Raw genomic sequence first — 20,353 nt, forward strand, 5'->3', positions numbered from 1 at the left:
AATAGCATGGTTGAGAAGCTCTTGATAGAGTAGCTTCTGGGGGAATGGAATTTGTCTGAAGAAGAAATAAGCCTGGAAAAGCCAGAGTAGCCATAACTAAAGGCTGAAATTTACTTCCCTACCAGGCCTTCTTGTTGGGGGGGGAAGGGGGGAAGCTCTGTTTTTGAAATCATGGTGTGTTTCTGACAATTTAGGATTCCTGAAATTATTGGGGATCAGAAAGAAAAGTATTTTTAAAAGTAACTTGTAGGCAGGTTTTATTTCTTTAATTATATAAAATGTTTAAAGAGACAGAAAAAAGATGCTTGGCGTCCCTCTGGATTTCGCTGAGCGATTGTATTCATGATAAATCTGTAGCACCTTTCCCCTCTGTCTTCTATTACTCTGCTAGTTACCGACTGTAGCCCGAGGTAGAGTGATTGCTGTTCCCTCTTTCTCTTCATTTCCACCTCCAAACTGTGCTGCTTGATCACTGCTCTCCTACCTTCACACATTTTCTCCCTGATGCCCTCATTTCTTCAAAGCACAATTTCAAGTGTAGATTTCCCTGGTGGAGAAATATCGCATGGTCTGAAAACGAAACAGAATGGAGTTCTATATTGATGTAGATGGCCCAGACAATACAGTGAGATTTTTTAAAAGGGAAAAACCAAAACCCGAAAAGAAAAGAAAACAAACAAAAAAACCCAAGTAAATGGGAAAAAAAGCCAAGAAGACCTAAAATGAAGGGACAACTTGATTTTCCTCACACTTAACAACTCATGATAGCCCTGAGCAATTTACTCCATAAATATGCAAAGGAAGGTTTGTATTTAGAGGAGTGTTTGGTTTTACAAGACTGAAAGCATTTCCCTGGCACACTGGAAAATTATTAAATTTGATCACATTCCTTTTCTTATCCTATCTGATACACTATGTTGAGGTAAGGGCAAGAAGTCACCTCTGGTGTATATAACTCCCAATACTAAAGCTTTAATATATTATGTTTAATTTTATAAAGTTTGCATAAATAAAATTAATACCATATATACTATTTGTAGTTTTCTTATTTAAAAATTAAATTAAATTAGTACACACCTAGTTAATAAACAAAAACATTATTAAAATCTTATTTCTAAAAAAATCGACTTCTCTGCCTTGTCCTTTCTCACTCTCTGCCTTGCTCTCTATTAGTGTTATCCTCAACTCTTTTTAGCCTTTTCTTCTGTGTATTCATGTTCATATTTCTAAGTAATATTATAATATTGCTAATTGTTGATTTGTATAGTGTAGGCATCATCTGTTAACTTCCTATTATGGCAGATGAGGTGTTTGCTCTCTTAAAGCTCCTGCTCTGTTTCCCATCATTATCCCAAAAGCATCATGTCCCAACTTGAAGTTACAGTTATATTTAATTTTTGTATTATCATAAATAAACACTATTCACTGTAGAACCAAGGAGCATACTATATTTCCTTTCTTACATGTTTTTTTTTTTTCCCCCTAGAGTTAAAAATTTCCTTATTGTTCTCATTTGTCTAGTTGTCTATCTACCAGTTCTTTCCACACCCTCCAACAGCATTCAGTATAGTTTTTACATGGTCAAATGTATCAGATTATTTTTCTGTTACATTTGTTCTCTCCAGCAGATTTCCCCCCAGAATACATTATTATCTATTGCTTGAATATAGGCTCCTAATTTTCTAGGCCCTCTATGCAGCTATGATCCTGGAAATTCCCCTCACTAGACTTCTGTTGCTAGAGCTCTGTTTCTCAATTTCATGTCTTCTTTATTGGTTGCCTTTGCATATTTAAAAAAAATGGCTTTGATGCCAATTGAATGAAACTTTATTTATTTACTTATGAATGAATTTATTGACAATGTTGATGACATTATTCTACTGCATAGTGCTTTGGAAATAAGAATATCTAAAGACTCTAGGTACACAGAATAGTAACTGACCCTTGAGTTTCTTTTTATTGTCATTAACCTAGTCAAGTGGCTTCATAAAGCACTCAATAAAATATTCTAAATAAAATGACAATTTGTGAATATAAACTTATTAAATTTCTATAATCTTTAAATTATATTAGTGGGAAATTTTATCTATTGGGTTTATCTGATTTGAGAAAGAACATTAAAGCATTGAAATTTTCCAAATGAATTGGAAGATTTTTTATTGGGAAGGCACTGACATGAAGCTACATATATGTATGTGTATTTATACACACACACATATATATACATATGATATTATATATCATATGTATACATATGTAAAAACCACTTGAAAATGAAGAGAGATAACATTCAGTGCTATGTTTGCACTAATTTTACTTTTTTAAAAGTTTTTGCACTTTTTTTTATTATTGAAGTATAGTTGATATATGATACTATATTTGTTTCAGGTGTAAAACATAGTGATTTGACAATGCACTAAATTTTTTTAACCGACACTATTGCATTTAGTTCTCTGAGAGGTTATATGGTGTGCCTGATGAGATGCAGATTTTAAAGTTAAAAGTCATGGTTTTGAGTCCTGGTCCTGAGAGTCAGATAATACAGGTAAAGTGACTAGCACATACTACTGCTTCCATTAATGCTACTATTACATGACTACCAGGTTCCTACTATTATGACAACTACTCCTGCTACTACTACTACTACAGTTTATAGGCAAAGAAACTAAGAGCTTAGATAGGTTAATAAATGTAACCAAGATCATATTCCTGGTAAGAGGGAAAACAGGGATTTAAAAATGGATTTTTCTGACTGACTCTAAAACCTTCTCAGCACATTGCACACTCTTCCTCAGAAGCAAACAAAGCTACCCCCATCATTTTAGACCCTTTGATTTGAAGAGTAATAAACACTCTGCTGACCTCTGTAAAGGACAAGGTTGTTCAGAAGGACAATCTTCGCTGTCCTTAGAAAGCTAATCACTGTAAGATTTGGACCAGAAGGGTAGAACATTTTTTATCGGGATCTATAACAAAACATTTGTTTCTGATTTTCCAGTGACTAAGTGTAGGACCAATAAAAAATGATGAGTGTTTTTGTTTTTTGTTTATTTAAGTAAGCTCTACACCCAGTGTAGAGTTCAATGCAGGGCTTAAACTCACGACCCTGAGATGAAGACAGACCTCAGCTGAATCAAGAATGGGATGCTCGGACCAACTGAGCCACCCAGGCACCCCTGAGTATTTTTTAAATTGTATCCTGGACATTTTGTGTATTATCTTATGAGACAAACATAAATCTTATGTTTGAGCAGACTTCTTTGTGATACCATGCTGGTAGGCACAGGTTGGGGGTACCAGGTCACCTCATCACTGCTAAATGGGGGTACAAGTCCTGGTACTCTTTTGTTGACCATGTAGAGGGGATTGCCTCCTTACTCCTGCTTGGTGGAGTTAAATTAAGTTCAGGGTCCTTAGTAGGCCTGTCCTGACCTTATCAGGGCTGGAAGAGGGAGTGTCTCCTTGATATTGTTCTCTGTGTGACCTGCATGGGCATCATAGGGTAGTTGGAGAGACTTGTTATTGGTGGAAAGTGGGGAAAGTCCAGGCTTCCCACTGGGCCTCCTGGGATACCACTTTGGTAGGGGGAACGGATTACCTCATCACATTCTGTTGGAAGTGGGAGTCCTGGATCCCATGTGGTCTCCACTGGCACCATAAAGTGAGGAAGCTTTTTATCTCGAGGCAGACCCATAATTCCCAGCTCCAACATCACGCTGTCAAGAATGAGCACTTCATTGCTGCTGGGGAGGAGTGAAGTTTGAGTTTCCACTTAGCCTTTGTTGATCAGAGTGGAAATGGGGCCATGTTTCCCCCCCCCAGTTTCATTGAGATATAATTGACAACATTATGTAAATCTAAGGTGTACAAAGTGATGATTTGATATATGTATATCTTGTGAAATAATTATAGTAATAAGATTACTTGATATATCCATTACTTTCCATAGTTACCATTTTGCGCACGCGTGTGTGTATGTGGTGAAAACATTTAAGATTTACTCTCTTAGCAAAGTTCAAGCATACATTATTGTTAACCATAGTTACAATGCTCTACTTTAGATACCTAGAACTTACCTAGCTTATAACTGAAATTTTGTACCCTTTGACCAACATCTCTCCATTTTCCCCCTCTTCTACAGTTTTTCCCATGGTGCTTGGCTGCAGTAGATCAGTTATCCCCTAAAAGTTTTTGGCTTGCGCCCTTGCCTGGTCCCTTGTCTAGTGAGAGCAGGTTTGAGTTGGATATTTTTGGTTTGCACCCAGTGGTATTTCTGGACTGCTGCTTCTCCAGCATCTGGTCTGGGATATATATATATCGGTCAAAAGGAAACCCAGGGAATTCACTGCCATGTCACTTCTCAGGTCCCCAGCTCACCTACCTTTCTCCTCCCTTTACAGTCTTCTTATGTTTCTTTCATATATAACGTCCAGAATTTTAGTATTTCTTAATAGGCACACCAGGGAGAAATATACCTACCCCATATCAGATGAGGTATTTAAAACTGGAAGTCCTTTACTGACTTTCAAATCCTATGTTTTTCATTGAACCTAATAATGAAATTGGGACACTTTATTCATAGAATTGTATAAAAACATGAACAAAGATTTTTTTTTAGACAATAAATGCTAGTTCTGAACTTCAAATATTACATATTTCTGTGTGATGCTTAGGGTATGCTAAATATAATTGTTGGGGAGTATGCGAAATAAGATGTTTGGGGGGGATGGGACTATTGAGCCATGGTGTGGTCCCTTGAAAAACAGCATTAACATGAGTTGGATATGTGTTAAAAATATAAATATCCATCCCCACCTAAGACCTATGGATTAAAGAACTCTGAGAATGGGACCAATCAAGCTGTTTTTTAAACAAGCCCTTAGGTGATTTTTATTTGAGCTAAAGTTTGAGAACCACTGAGCTAAGGGAATACGTGAGGACTCCTGAAGTTTAGGATGGTCTGCTGGTGGGAGGATTCTCCAGAGCCCCAACATTAATATGCTGTGCTATACATGTATGGCCTTGTCCTGAGGCTTCTCCTTCAGCCTTTTCTTCTTCTTCCTTAATTCTGTGGGTAAGCAAGGGAAAAGAAAGCAGGTATACTCAATGCTGAAGTTACAAGTTGGCTGTACAGTCTTGGAGTAGATAGGAACTCAAATCTTCTACTTATTTCCATATGAGAAATATTAATATAGTCAGAGGCTGCCTTACATTCAGGTCTCAGAAAAAGAGAAATGTTTAAGTGTTCCTTGTGTAAAATTGCTTAAAATTTTACCACTAAAATTATTTTAAAGAAATTGGCATGTCCCCAAAGGAAAAAGCAAAACAAAAAGCTGTCTTTTCCTTAGTAATAGAGGAGGAATAAATTCAAAACTAATAGACTCTAAGCCTCTGTGTGAAGAAGATCCAAGATACATGAAGAGACCATAAGGAGAGGGGATGCTGGTGGGGACTTAACGTAGGACTGTGCCAACACAAACTTGGCTGCCCTGCAAGTTTAGGACTTGTGGTAAGCAGGATCATTGTACTGTAATGCCATGGGTGCCCATCTATAAATTATAAATGGCTGATCCTGATCAAATTGGTTATTGCCATCCATTATTACTAACAGCACTTATGGAATTTAGCAATAAGCCTATAAATTTGTAGGCAGAGGAGCATGTAGCTCTTAAATGAGACTGTTTTCTCAGTGTTAAGGCAAAATACAGACTATGCATGGTAAGCGACGTTCTTTAACTCAGTTGAGCATTAGCTTTATTATTATTATTTCTTAAGAATATCACAATTCCACGTGTCTTTTGACATTGTAGTTCATCATCATCTACCTTAAGGATTCTATAATGTTTAAAATCTCTTGGCCCTCTGGGGCAGGTAGAATCACATCTCACTTGCTCCCCTAAAAGGCACAAAATCAAATTACACCAAAAGTCTCCTTAAGAGTACAGCTCTTTGCCAATTACTTGAATTATTTTCAGCCACTTTGGCACATTTCCCCTCCAGACGAAATGGAAATCTTTTAGTCTGCACCAGTGAAGGATTTCATATTTCTTAGTGCTACCACGTATACTGTATAATGAGAATAAAAGCTTCTCTGCCTCACAGATCTTTCCTATGGTGCCATAATGCAGGGAAAATAACATCCATTTCTAACACATGAAGCCCACATATTTTCTAAAGAAGAAGAGAAAGACATTAACATTACACAAGAAAACTATTTGCTCTTTGCTTTAAATTTCCAAATTTGAGCACACCAGAGATTTCAGACTTCAAAACTAAATACATCTGTGCTGAGATATGGACCCTCTAAGGTGCTTCATTATTGGCACTGAAAGCTGGTTTCATGAAACACCTGCTCTGAGTAAGCAATGTGATCAGAGAGTGTCAGCAGGGCAGACAGATTTTAAATGGAAGATTGTTACTTACCCAAAAGCCATTTGGGTATGTCAGCAAACCAGTAACAATAACTTAAATATCCCCAAGTACATTATTAACACTTCCAGCCCTCTAAAGATCAGACGACTTCTTTTAAAAGTTTTTGTGTCTCAAGAGAACAAATATTTTCTCCCCATTTATCATTTTATAAAAATATTATTTTTCACTGATAGTCTTACTTATCTTTTATTATTCCCAGTTGCCTCTTTATTTTTCCTTCTGATTTGTTATTTCTTCTCCACCAGTGCCAACAACAGCACACCCCGAAATCACTCCCCATTGCTCAGTATTCTTCCCTGTTCTCAATAGCACAGCCCCTAGGATTGAATCCCTTGCCTAGAGCATTAAGAACTGGGGGAAAAAAATCACTACTCATTGCTTTGCTTGCGGTTCTCATTTGGATTAGTGCTTGCAGAAATTGAACTGAACTTTCTTCACTGTTACTGCATCTGTAAGGTAATTCCCTAAACTTGTTCAGCCAATCGGAATTGCTGTTCTTGAGTTTTGCAAACGTGAAGAATCTGAAGCAATTTGTAAGCCAGATGTGGTACATCCCTCTTTCCCCACTCAAAGTCATATTGCTCTCTACAGGATTTTGTATGACCCTTATGAAACATTACACTCTAGAATTCTATTTTAAAAGCTCCAAACATTAGTGTTTAAAGAAATTCATTCTTATTTATGGTATCATTTTTGTTGCACAATTCGTATATTAAATGAAAGGGGCTTGAAACTCTTTAGCACTCTCTCTAATATTTTTGGATAACTCAAAGAAATAGCATTAAATAAGAGAGAGCGCACACACACAAAACATAACCCTATAGAATAAGAGGAAGTGTAATATGTCACATGCTTGTGGCACATTTTTTCCCACTACAAAATTTGTGTTCAATGTAGAGACATTCCAAAATGCCCCTCATTACTGCTGCTTCCTGAGTTAGAAAAATGTAATGTTCATGTATATGTACATGTATATCTCTATGTCTATATATTATATATGAAGAGAGAGAGACAGACAGATAAAGACAAAGTAGGAGCTTCATACCTTTAGAAAGCTCAGATAATTTAAGAGCTTTGTGTATTCTTTAGCTTAGAGGCATAGTAGATAAACAAATTATATATTTCCTGGATCATAGTCCTATGCCTGCTTGTAAAATTTGAAGTACTTCTCTTCATAAGGGAAGGTATTGTTTCTGACACAATTGAATCCTCACTGAGTGCCTAAGGAACTAAATTATCCTTTCATATTTGATGTCATGCAGGTCATTGTCTCCTCAGAGAATTACTGAAACCAGGCCAATTTTTAAAAATTTTAAAACTTTATCTCTCTCTTGTAGATCGGTCATTGGAAAGATAAAATAGTCACTTAAAAAGTAACCATAATTCTGCAGATCTTATTACATGTATTTACCCTGCTGTCTGATTCTTTTTTTTCTTTTTTTAAAGCCATGTTATTCACAAATCCTTGATTAATGTTCTGACTTGGCCTAGAGAAGCACTAAAGTGAGACTCGAGGCAAATGTCTAAGAAATTTAAGTTGGCTTAAGACAGTGTAAATGATTACATTTGCAAAACAAGACAGGATATGTTGTTATGCAAAGGCTATACATTTATAAATCGTGTGAAACTTGAGAGTTCACACAAATCAAAGTGTGATGGAGAATGTACAGAGTTTACTGTAGTGCTATTAGGCTATCTATCCACAGGAAGCAACTGAACCATTTCAGTGCAGTGTGGCAATTATAATGATTAATAAAAATTATAAATGGTTGTACAATACTGTACTTATATAGATATGCTACATAATAATAACTGATAGAACAATAATTGTTCTATCAGTGAGTCATCTGAAGAGAGTCAAAACTGGGATTTCGACAGGAGCCGTGCACTTGAATGGTTGTGTGGAAAATGGCGGGGAGGGTAGGGAGAGAACAATGGAAGTTCATTACCTTAGATTAATCACTTTAATCATTAATACCTTCTTTGTATATGGCATTATTCTAGGTGTCAAGAGGTTTGACACAATATAAGACAACACAGCCTTGATTTTCAACAAAATTATAATGCGATGAACATCAAACAGTAACAAAGTTGTATTCAATTTATCAACCATTTATTGATGAACAAAACACATACATATGTGTACAGATGTTAAACATGGATAATGAAAATATGTGGGTGCCCATAAGCAGATATGCTACTGAAGCAGGTGCCATTAGGATGTGGAACCAAGTTAAAAAAGTGGGTGAAGGTTTCCAGTAAGAGATAAAAATTGCTTCCAAATATGATGGACAGAATAGGGGCTACTTTGAGGATATGGAACATTTTGAGAAAAATCTTAATTCAACAGAGAAAATTGGACAAGCATAAAACTCACACAACAGCTGGAAATTCATATAAGAACTGAGTTGTTTTAGGAAGAGTAGAAGGATTGGATAGATGTTTTGAAGATCTGGCCAGGAATTCTGATGTCAAAATTCAGGAAATTAAAAGTTTTTCAGAGATTTGAGGAAAAAGGAATGCAAACATGCTTATAGAAGCTAAAGCTGTCCATCGGAATGCCCTGAATATGAGGGCACAAAATAGAAAAGTAATTAAGAATTAAAAAAAAAAGTGGTATAGATTTCTTCTACAAAATGACTTCATTTATAATTGGAAGATTCTCAGTTCTGGATAACTAAAGAGATTTTAACACTAATTAGATTGTTGCATTGACAAGATCTTATTTTTTCACATAAACATACTTTTTCCTCCATTTACTACAAAAATATTTTCTTTCACTTTATCACACAGTAGCTCATCTTAATGATGCTCAGACCTCAGTGCATCACCTACACCTACCCAGCTAATCTGAGTAATTAAAGAAAAATGATGCATGATGCATTTATAGTTAAGTGAAATGAGTATAAATCTCACATAACAGCTGGATTCCTATACTTGGCAACATGGTGCAGTTTGAGAAAAGCAATCATCTTCCTTTCCTGTTGGCAAAACACTTCAGTGATCTCTCCAATTTGAGGCCTCTTCAGGATTTAGTGTCTTCTCACTTTGTAATGAACAGAACGCTACTTCCAGATGGACAGCCTTGTCATATGCTATTTTTATGCTACACTTTAGAATTTTAAAGTGAGAGCAGTTATTCACCAAACATGAAATGTATCACTTATTGTATACATTTTCAAATCAGCATGCTCAACCAGCTGCTGATGAACTTAATACACTCAGATGAAAGAAAGCATGGGTAAATCAGATAGTCAGCACACATTTAAGTTCTTTGGTGTGTGGTGCTGATGGGGATAGAGGACAACTCAAAAGGGCAAGATTCCTGCCCTTGAGAGGTTTCCAATCTAGCATGGAGATGAAAAGAAAACATATACACTTGACAAGCATTTGAAGGCAGAAAGTATCCTGGAAAGAGTATCATGCATATCCAAGTGCAGAAGAAAGAGAGAAAGAGAGAGAGAGAGAAAGAAAGAGAAAGTTGGAGAGAGTTAGAGAGTCAGAAGGCCTCCAGAAGCAGATGAGTTTTAACTGAGTCTTGAAGGAGATTATATATCTAAATTTCAATAGGAAAACCTTTATTTATAGTATGCAAAGAGGTTAACAGAAAAAATGGAAATATTATCTAGGGCAGCTACATAATTGATTTGGTTGTAGTATAAAAATGATATATAAAGAAATGAGATATGACATTAGAGAAATGGATTGAAGATTAGGTGTTTCGAATTGACACAGAAAGACAACAAGGAGACACTGGAGATGATAGGAGACATGAAAATGCTGTGGAAAGGCTAGTTTTGTAACTACAGAAATATGGTCATATACCATATTGATCATGTGGTCAGTATATCACATGATCATCAGAGTAATTCAAGCATTAAAGGGATAAGAGCCCGATCTGTAGAAATATTTGGGAACTGGTAACTTCTCCATCAAATCTTAATTCTCTGTATGAATTAACTTTTTACAAATAAATTCAGTATTTTAGTACCTTTTCAGGGGAGTGCTTTAGGAAGTCAAGTCAATAAGAGGTATCACTACCTATTTAAGCACGACTATGGGGTGTAGAAATGCTTGCTGACTTGTGTGGAGTTAGAAGAAATGCCAACTTTTAGGAAGCATCTCAATTAAAATAAAAAGAAGTCTTTCTCTCTTTTATTCTTTTCCATGTACAATGAACTCTGAATAATAATCAAATGATGTTAACTTATAAATCAGATTATTGTCTACACCTTGGGCATTAAGTAACTTTTTTTTTTTCTGGAGACTAGTTTGAACTGAGTTTGAGAGACACCTCATCTTTCAGCTAGATAGTGCTTGATGGTACTCAGACATTCTCTGCTTCATATAACTGAGGAGAATGATAAACCATCAATACTGGGCTGGATATAGATTTGACTCTATGAGTCTGGGGGTGGACGGTGAGTGGTAGTGAGGGCTGTATCATTTCAGAAAGTTTTGCAAGTACTAATTTGGAATCCTGACTTGCCCCCTAAAACCACAATCATGACAGTCATTGACTATGGAGTTCTTGAGGGGAGGTGGTGAGAGGGCATTTCTTCATATAAACTTAATTGTATGCAAATACAAGAAGGCCAACTAAATGAGAAAAAACAAAGGCTATTTATTCTGAGCTTGCTCATAACAAGGAAGTTAACCATTATCACTTGTGTTTTGGCATAGACTCAAAGGCAGGAAGGGGACTGGGAAAGCTTTATAGTAGAAAAAGGAAAGGCTTCAGGTGTGCCTCGATTTAGAGGCTGTTGGCATGAGGAAGCTGTAGACAGGCTACCTAGAAGTAGATTGTCCTATATGATTGGTTAGGGGTACATATTTAGTTTTCTCTGGCTGGTGCTACGTTGGAAGTGGGAACAAAAACTAGGGAAGCCATCAGTTATTAATCAAGTCCTGGCCATATTGGGCTGTTACAGAAGTTATTGTTTAGCTTTCTGGATGATCACTTGATAGTAATCTGGCTTCCTGCAAGTCCGACCTACAGCAGGCTGGCTTCGTGGACTGTTTGTTGTAGATAAGGGAGTTGGTTTCCTGGGCATGTTACTGCAGGTTGTGGGTCAGAGTTCTATTTTTATATGTGGTCCATTTGTATATTCAATATTTCAGTTGTTACTGACATTTTCTGCCTAGAGATCTATCCTGTCACTGTATAATGCTTGTTGATTCCTATCCCTTAGTATATATGCAAAATTGTATAGCGAAATGTGCACAGATAGCTAGATGGCTTTCCCTTAATGTTTGCATTTAAAATCGTGCTAGTTTATGTTGTTTAGTGAGAGTGTCTGTTTTTTTTAGTTGTTAATTTAAAAATCCTTTGACTTTTATATACATATCAAGAAATCAAGTTGTCATTCACTAGAGAAATCTTAATCAGTTTTGATAACAAACCCAGTCTTTTCAAAATTTACTACTGTGCTTCTTCATCACATCTCATAATTGAAGACTGGATTGTAGTAGCTGATACCTGTCCTAATCACTCGGCATCTTGGCTGCCTTGATCTCGGTTCTGTGCATTACTGACTTGCCCGCCGTCTGTAAAACCTTCCCTCCTTCATTTCTACCTACTTCACATCACGAGGATTGCTCATAATCATCTCATTCTCTGAGCCAAGGAGAAGAAAGCAATTGTTAATAATTTTGACTGTACTTATGTGGACAGTGAAATAGAATATTTGAAATCAGGATTGCTTTAAAAAATACAGGCTGTGTGGTATATCACTTATGATGCTTTTGGTTGCAAGTAACAGAGGATAGTGTTCAAAGTTGCTTATGCAATAAGAGGATTTATTATCCCAGGTAAGAAATCTAAAGGCACAATTTTAGATTTGGTAAACTCAGTGGGTCGATATATCCCCAGGGTGCCATCTCTCCATCTATGTCTTGTCATCCTCAGTGTGTTGACTCTTGTCCTCAGCCTATTCCCCTCATGAATATAAGTTGCTGCAACAACCCTGTATTAGTTTCCCAGGACTGAGTGGGTTAAACAACAGAAATGTGTTTTCTCATAGTTCTGGAGGCTAGAAGTCTGAAATTAAGATCTTTACAAGGTTGGTTCCTTCTGAGGGATGTGAGAGAGAGTCTGGTCCATGCTTCTGTCTAAGCTTCTGGAGATTTCCTGGCAATCTTCGGTGTTTCTTACTTGTAGATTCATTACGTCAATGTCTGCCTTCATCACTACCTGGCATTCTCCCTGTGACTCTGTTTTCACATGGCTGTCTTCTTATAAGAACAACAGTCATTAGATTGGGGGCCCACCCCCTCCAGTATGACCCATCTTACATAATTATATCTGCAATGACTCTACTTCCAAATAAGGTTCTATTCTGAGATATGATAGTTAGAACTTCAACATATATTTTGGGGGAAACACAGTTCACGACAAAGCCCTTGTATCATATTCTTGTACAACAATATTCCAAGGCTGAAAGTACTAGTGTTTCTTCCTTGTTTCTGAAGTATATACTTCCTCCTGTGTTCCCATGACACACACAATAGACTTCCCCAAGCATCACAAGAAGAGTGATGAAGGAAAGTGTCACCTGCTTTTGTTTAAACCAATCATAGTGAGGGAAAGGGAATTACTTCAATTGGCTTAAACTAGCGATTGGCAAACTTTTTCTTGTAAAGAATTAGATAGGAAATGTTTTAGGCTTTGTGGGGCATATAGTTTCAAATCCTTGCTTTGCAACTAGCCATATGCATAATCTTTATAAGTTACTAAGCCTTCTGCCTCAAATTCTCATCAGTAAAATGGTGATGATAATAATAGTACATACCTTAAAGGGTTGTTGTGTGGATTAAAATAATAAACTAGGAATGACCATTTACTTCAGCCATTGCTAGTGGTTGTATTTTGAGTATGTGGTCTGTTTCTACATTGTGGAGGAACAAGAACTTGAGGTAAGAACTTTATGCAAATTTGCTTTTCCCAACAGTATCCAATCTTAGACTACCACAGTTTAACATTCCCTTCAGGACTAATGAATTAATTCATATCATTACATATATGAATGAGTAATAGACACAAGGATGAGCTACAGTACAAGAAGTGATAAGACTGCTAAGTTCAATTAATGATACTCATGGTCACAGCTAGAGAAAAACAGATCATAGCACAATAGATTCAGCCAATAGATTTGGATAATATTGGCTTCTATAGTCAATACAGATTACCCTAGGATGGAAAGAGCAGTAGTGATCCATATTGATGACATGTGGCAGAGGTGACTCATAGGGTTTGTGCCTGCACTGCTTTGGTTGGTTTTTATTGTTTGTATATAGATGCAGCTTAACTGGTTTATAAGCATCATGCATCTACATCAGGTGTAAGTCTTAGCCCATCCATGCTGCTTGTACCATGCTTACTGGATTTGTAGCACTATTGTTTACTCAGGGAGAGAGAAGTCCTTAGAATGACAAACTTGCCTTTTATTTATTTTCTTCTTCTTAGGACTCACATTAGTGGTTCCTTTTCACAGGATACTAATTGAGCTACTACTTATTTCTATTTTTCAGGATACCATTAATATCTGCTAGGTATGACATGATTGAATAAGCCCTCCTACCCTTCTCTTCATATTCCCTATTTATTTTCATTCTAATCAAAGTCAGGCTCAACTCCTCTTGCTGTTGAATTTCAGAATTTTAGAAAGGGAAGAGATCTTTGCCACCACATGGAGATCAATAGACTCTACAGAAAAAGAGTTGACCAAAGTCATATGCCATCAATACCAGATATTTAAAGTTCTATATGCTACAGAATTTAGATTATGGAAAAACTCAAAACATATGCAAATATAAGAGAATAGTATAATGAACTGCCTATGTATCTATAACCTAGGTTCCACAATTTTCAATTCTTGCCTTATCTCATTTCTACTAAACTTAGGCTAATCATGTTCCCTAGTTTAAATCAATAAATGACTACTAATTATCTTAACTCGCCATTACTCCCTCAAAGGTGTTCCAATTCGCACTATGAATTATATGGTCATCCTATCTATATACCTTATTAATTGCTCTCCCTCCCCAACTTCCTCCCACTGGGTTATTTTGAAGCAAAAGCCAGGCCTCCTATCATCTCATCTTTATGTATTTTTACATGAATATCTTTCTTAATAATAATTCTTAGCTTGTCATATGTAAATTTTCTCTAAAACTGTATTAAAAATTCTGATCAATAATAAAATATTTTAAAGTACAAAATGCTTAGATCCATGCTAGATAATCACCTTCTCCTCTTCTTCCTTCTTTATTTTTGAGCTGTGTTTTAATGCTCCAGATGGGCATTTTGACTAAATTGACTGATCAATGTCAACCTGTGTGACGAATTATTTGACTTCAGGGACTGCTTAGTTAATGGTTTGGCCAAATTCACTGGTAGCTTTGGCACCTGTGGGTGTACTTCATTAGCTGAGTGTCTGATATATGGGATGTTGTTTAGGGCTTTGGTAAGACAAAATAAATTAGGTGGGATAAATGAAATTAAGTACATAGAAAAAAACCTTCTGGTTTTGACACCTTTCAAAAAACGCTAGTAATTGTCAATTTTTCTATTGCTGTATAAAATATTTACTGAGAAGCCCTGCACAGCAATAAAATCAAAACATGTGTGAGGTTTATATCAGCTGGTTTGAAGCTTTCCTATAATGTGTTGTTTTGGAGTTGGGGAATGGATTTGTTTATGTGTGGTATTTTATGTAAGATAGTGATTTAAATATGCCAATTGTTACCTTTCTCTTACATTTTCTTAAGTTTTAAGACAAATATAAAATAGTGAAACTGGACCAGAAGGATCGACATGACAAACTCTTAGTTAATAATTACTTTTAGCTAAAGCAGACAGTACCTTTTTTTCTCTATTCTATTATACTACAAAACTTTCTCTGCCCTTAGAATTTGCTTCCTAAGACTTCAGATTGAGCTACTGCAAAGACGACAACCACATGGGAATATTCCATTCAATACAAACCAATAAAGTCCAAGGAAATTTCTAGCTGAGATCTTTGGAGCAAATTGTATGTCAGGATTTGTGTGTAGGTCCTAAGACCTTTTGAGAAGTTCTGAAGCTTTCAGTTCATTTAGAAAGGACAAAATGAAGATAACCAGTTTGTGTGTGTGTGTGTGTGTGTGTGTGTGTGTGTGTGTGTGTGTGTGGTATGATGTGCTTATTATTGCTATATGGAGAAACTTTGTTTTTAGATTTCTCTCTATAGCAGGATATAAATAAAAAAATTAAAAAGTCATGAATCAAGAGAACAGTGGTCAGTCTGATTTTTTTTATATTAAAACCCAGGATTCCTATTCATTTTCTGTCACTAAAACATAACCCATGTAATTTAAGCATAAGCATCATTGGTCTCAGAATTGAAGATACTGGGGTTGGTATCCAGTCTTGATCCATTTCCTGATTAGTTTCTCTTTCTCTTTCTCTCTCTCTCTCTCTTGCTCTATTTCTTTTAAGGTTCTTGGTTTCTCTTGAGGTCTCTGCCTTTGGGGTGTAACAGCTATAAAAGTCTGTGTTAGAAGTTACAACGCAATTCACTTTGCTTGGCTCTCTGTTTATGACATGATTGGTATCTGTGAGCAGGTAGGGAATTGGAAAAATGTTCCATCTCACTCTGAATGTGGCATAGTCTGATTACAGCACAGACTACGAGGCAGATTTCTTTGCTCTGATCCTAGGAACATCCTATTGCTCTTGTACTGACACCAGGAATAGTTCTGTCTTTTTAACCTTTTCCAAAGATCAGATTATTCTGGGTTCTGGGCCTTGACGATAACTCTAGTGTGTTATCAGTTGTCAAGGCATGCTCTCTACAACCTTAATACATCCTGACAATCACTATACTGAACGACTCTCTTCCCTAACCTCTAAGAAATTCCCCATCCTTGCCAAATATTGCAAAAATTTGCAAGTTCATATGCAACTAATGAAAAGAGGTTAAGCCCAAAGCTTTTAGCTTAATTGTGCATGCAGTCAAGGTGAAAGAATCAGAATACTGCATCTTCCAACTGCAGTGACTTGTATTTTGTTATAGTTAGGCCTCAAGCCTTTCTAGGCTGGCATGCATAAATAAAAAGATAAGGGAATTGAACTTGTGTCCTGAAAATGGAACTCTAAATACTTAGAAAAGAACCTTCTTTAAGAGCAGGCAGAAATCTGTTCATCTTCCACAAGCCTAAAGAACAAGGCAAAGGTCTACTAACTATAAAAATATGGAGATAAGAACAGTTGGAAAAAGCTTAAATAGCACTTTTTTTTTTCTCATTTACATCCTCTTCATGGTTCTGATTTCCCTCTAAGGAACCATTTCAGAAAGCAAATGAAGAAATGTACCTGGGAATTCGTAATATGCTGAAAGAAATACAGAACGAAGATATTTTGAAAGTGAAGAAAAATCTTTGTAGATGCCACTTTGTTTTTGAATGGTCACCCTGACTTAATTGATATTCTATAGATAGGCTTAATGTAAATTTTGGAAGGGATTTTAAAATATCTGAACATTTGTTTTGGCAATGTCAGAGTGTCTTTTGGACTGGAAATACCTTTGTTAGTTTCAGAGGATCAGACAGAGTTTTATGTGCAAAATGTCTTTCTAGAGAAACAAGCATTTCATTAGGCAGCTGCCTGGAAATGTTAAGAGATGCTAATTGCTTGGCAGACTTAGATGAGCAGGGAGCACAGAGGGACGCTCTTGTTACCCCAATTCATGGAAAGCAGAAAGTGACACCAAACAATCTAGGAAATGTATTTTCTGCATGGGATACTACTTTCTTGTTGCTTTAAACAAGTTTATTTATTTTTTTCTGGCAAGACTTCAGGTAAAATTCAAGACACACTAAGACAATTCTTCAAGTTATAGAGAATCTCAAACACAGTAATTGTGCTTAAAAGGACTAGATGTCTCTCCCAAGAAGTTAGCATTCTTTCAAGGAAAAAATATCCTCAAATATATCATTATTCAAATATTAAACAAATAATATCACACTGAGCGGCAGAGTTAATTATGAGTCACTATGAGTCCTAAGAAACAAGAAACATAAGTATCTATCTTCATTTTGTACTAAAGAACTGTTAGCAGGCCTTTACTGAAAACAAACAAAAATCTTCATTTATTGACTATTTCCACCTTAAACATCCATGTTTTTAGTTGACATTGCATCTCCCCCATCACTGTTCTTTAAAAAATAGAACAGCTTTTCAAATGAAAGTCTTATAATTAAATAAGTTTAAAAAATTTCAGGAGTATTATAAATAATTTGAAGAGTTATTTAGGTCTTAAAACATGGAATTTTCAACAACTATTTATGCCTTATAACGAAATCAAAACACATTTATAGGAACTGTCTTAGTGTTTAACATATATTAACTAGCTTAATCCTTACAACAATTGTATCAGGAAGCTATTAGCATTATTATCGTCCTTGTTTAATAAAGAATACAATAGGCACACAGAATTCAAGTAACTCACCCAGAGCCATTCAGTCAGGAAGTGGTAGAGCGAGAATTGAACCCAGTTTAGTCTGGATCCAACCCGTATATTGTAAACAACAACACCCGTCATTCTCAAACTTGTTTATATTGGAATCATTGAAAGTTTGTTAAAAGGCAGATTTCTAGACCCCAGTCCCAAACTTCTTGATTCAGTAGGAATGGATTAGGGCCAGAAAATTTGTATTTTAATTAGTTCTCAGGTAATGCTTATGCTACTCTTTAGGGCTGTACTCTTTGAGAACCTGTATGCCATTCTACCATATTTAATTTACTTAGAATCATAATCTCTTCTATTGGACCAGACTGTTGTCTTTTTGAGAGCTGAGGGTGTGTGTGTTGTATTTGTCAGTTTTCCACAGCTTGTGTTTGCAAGTAGCTAGTAAGTATTCAATACATGTATTATGTTCCAAGTATGAATGAATGAATGAATCTCTAGAATCCCCTTTTAAAATGGGAAAGGCCCTAGGAGTGATATTTAATTAAGCTGTCATCTTACAAATAATTTAGTATGAATTCAATTATTTGGAATTAACAAATTAACCACCTACAAAGCCCTAGAGGGATATGTGGCAGGGTTCTCTGATGTGGATTATGAGGAAGGGTTGGGAATAAGTCAAGTGGCAATGCTTGAGGATAGTCTTGGGGGTAGTACTGCATTGTAGGACCCAGGAATGGAAACATGAGTCTAATTCAAGCTTGGGTGCAAAAAGGGGACCCAACAGTGGGAGAGGGTCACTGAAAAGAGATAAGGTCGTTCCTTTGCTCAACAACAAACATGGTGGGAAAATGTGGAGTTTATGGACTCCTTTGAAAATGCTGCAGAATGTGGTAGAAAAAAAAAACATGGCTTAAAGGCAGACAGATATGGGTTCAAAATTCTGGTTTTGCTACTTACTAGCTGTATGCCATGGCGTAAAAGTATAATTTGACCTGTATTTTCTCAATCACTTGACTCATAAGATTAATATGAAGATAAAGCAATTTAACAGGTATAAATCATACACAAGCAATGACTGGTACTCACTAAAAGTTTGTTTTCTTCATTCTCCAGCATTTCTGATTCATGCTACAAATTAATGCTACACTTTCCCCTTTAGTGGAAAGTTGTTAGTAAAAAAATAAATAAGTACATTTCTCGCTCATTATATACTATATAGAATAGACTTACAATTGGACTATTCACTAAATTTGCTTATGTTATTGTTGTGTCTTTTATACTTGACTAAACTGAAAGGTACAAGATTGATTTCTTTTTTTAAAGATTTTATTTATTTATTTGACAGAGAGAGAGACACAGCGAGATAGGGAACACAAGCAGGGGGAGTGGGAGAAGCAGGCTTCCCACAGAGCAGGGACCCCGATGCGGGGCTCGATCCCAGGACCCTGGGATCATGATCTGAGCCAAAAGCAGACGCTTAACGACTGAGCCACCCAGGTGCACCGACTGATTTCTTTAATTATCAGATTTTACTTTATTCTTTTAAACCAGATATCAAGAATAATTTATAATTGGCTCTCCCTTGTTATCAAAATCAATAATATTTAAAATAGCAGTGCTGTAAACTTTGTCCTTTGGTATAACCTCAGATTACCATTAGAAAAGGTTTATCTTTTCTACCTTTAAGGAAGAGATGCTAAAGCACAAACATGTGAAATGGTTAGAAGAAAAAGTCACCTGTTGTTAGAATTCAGCTTTTCAACACCCACTTCAGTGCTTTCTATTTATTAGGTGTTGCTGCTTCATTGAATTACAAACAATAGAACTGAAATATTCCTGTGTGTTTGTATTAACCACACTAAAAGTTTTGTTATTATAACCCTGTAGGAAAGTTTTCACGTCTTAGAAATCACCTACTCATATGGTTTAAGAAGACCATTTGAAGCAACCCCTAATTTAAAACTATGTCCCTTTTTTAATCACTGTATTTAACACTTCTCCCCTCATCCCTTGGTAGTTAGGTTTTGGCAAGAAATGAGAAGGAGGTTTCTAGATGCTCACACAAACTCTGTGATCATACTTACCCTCCTTGGACTAGTTTATGTGTTCTGATAATCTTTCTGTGCTTTCATGGTTGTCAAAACAGCTTTCCAAGCACATTCTAGAATTTAGAGCTTTTTTTTTTTTTTTTTTAACTCTTTACCCCCCTTTGGGGTTTAAATCAAAGTCCCGAGATCAAATCACAAATCCAAAAGAAAAAAAAAAGGAAAGAGAGAGGCAAATCAAGAAACAGATTCTTTTTTTTTTTTTTGAGATTTTATTTATTTATTTGAGAGAGAGAGAGAGCATGAGAGGGGGGAAGGTCAGAGGGAGAAGCAGACTCCCTGCCGAACAGGGAGTCTGGTGTGGGACTTGATCCAGGGACTCCAGGATCATGACCTGAGCTGAAGGCAGTGGTTTAACCGACTGAG

At 36.2% G+C, this 20,353-nt stretch overlaps 1 long non-coding RNA gene across 1 annotated transcript; it reads right to left on the reverse strand.

The window, feature by feature from the left end:
• Positions 1–260: 260 nt before the first annotated feature.
• Positions 261–20,014, reverse strand: LOC112821072 (uncharacterized). Its single transcript, XR_003207335.2, has 3 exons — positions 19,967–20,014; positions 4,934–5,068; positions 261–570 (listed from the first exon to the last, which is right to left on the reverse strand). It is a non-coding gene; the product is annotated as an uncharacterized lncRNA (long non-coding RNA).
• Between the last annotated feature and the right edge of the window lie 339 nt (positions 20,015–20,353).

The sequence above is a fragment of the Callorhinus ursinus genome, unplaced genomic scaffold (genome assembly GCF_003265705.2).
Source record: "Callorhinus ursinus isolate GAN/ISIS: 27379988/994484 unplaced genomic scaffold, GSC_fseal_2.0 scaffold1, whole genome shotgun sequence".
Taxonomy (NCBI): Eukaryota; Metazoa; Chordata; class Mammalia; order Carnivora; family Otariidae; genus Callorhinus; species Callorhinus ursinus.